Here is a 734-nt window from a genome sequence, read left to right as displayed (position 1 = left end):
AATATAAAAAACTTACTTACAGTCTGTGAGTCAGAACAGCCGGCATTGTAGTCTACTCTACCAGGATCAGGAAACAGTCCTCCACAAAATGTGCTGTACACATCTGAATATTTGGGTTGAAGTGTTCTGGAACAGTGTTGTAAATACAACTTAATCACTGATTTTTAGTCGTGTCCATTTTTGGAAGGCCAAACAAAGTAGTTTCGCTTTCACAATGAAACACAGCGTCACACACGGTGGCCTAGAGTGAGCGGCGGCGGCCTAGAGTCAGCAGAGGCCGGGGGCCAGAGTGAGGAACGGCCGGAGGGCTAGAGTGAGCAGAGGTGGCGGGCTTGAGAACGGCACGGCCGGCGGAATGGACGAAGGAGCGTCCGGAGGGCTTGCGGCAACCACATGTGACGACACCGGGCTGGACTCCGATTCAGTTCCAGGAGCAATATCGTCCTATTTTGGAAGGCCAAACAAAGTAGTTTCGCTTTCACAACGAAACACACACAGCGCCACAGCGCCTTGGCGGCGGCAACAACAATACTACAGCGAGAATAAATGTCACGCCTTCTTTCTTTGCATGAACATTTGGGCGGCGTTATGCAAATCTTCCCACATCGTGACGTAGATATGTGGGGGCGTGTTAGAACGAGCTGTTTTAGGTAGGCGTGGCTGACTCTTAACTTTTATAAAGAATATCTCTTTGGATTTGAGACTTTAGTCTTTGCAACTTTACAGATCTTCTT

Source organism: Sinocyclocheilus grahami, unplaced genomic scaffold (assembly GCF_001515645.1).
Source record: "Sinocyclocheilus grahami isolate Dianchi unplaced genomic scaffold, SAMN03320097.WGS_v1.1 scaffold521.1, whole genome shotgun sequence".
NCBI classification, from domain to species: domain Eukaryota; kingdom Metazoa; phylum Chordata; class Actinopteri; order Cypriniformes; family Cyprinidae; genus Sinocyclocheilus; species Sinocyclocheilus grahami.
The sequence above is the reverse complement of the archived record's forward strand: the minus strand, read 5'-3'. Positions refer to the sequence as shown.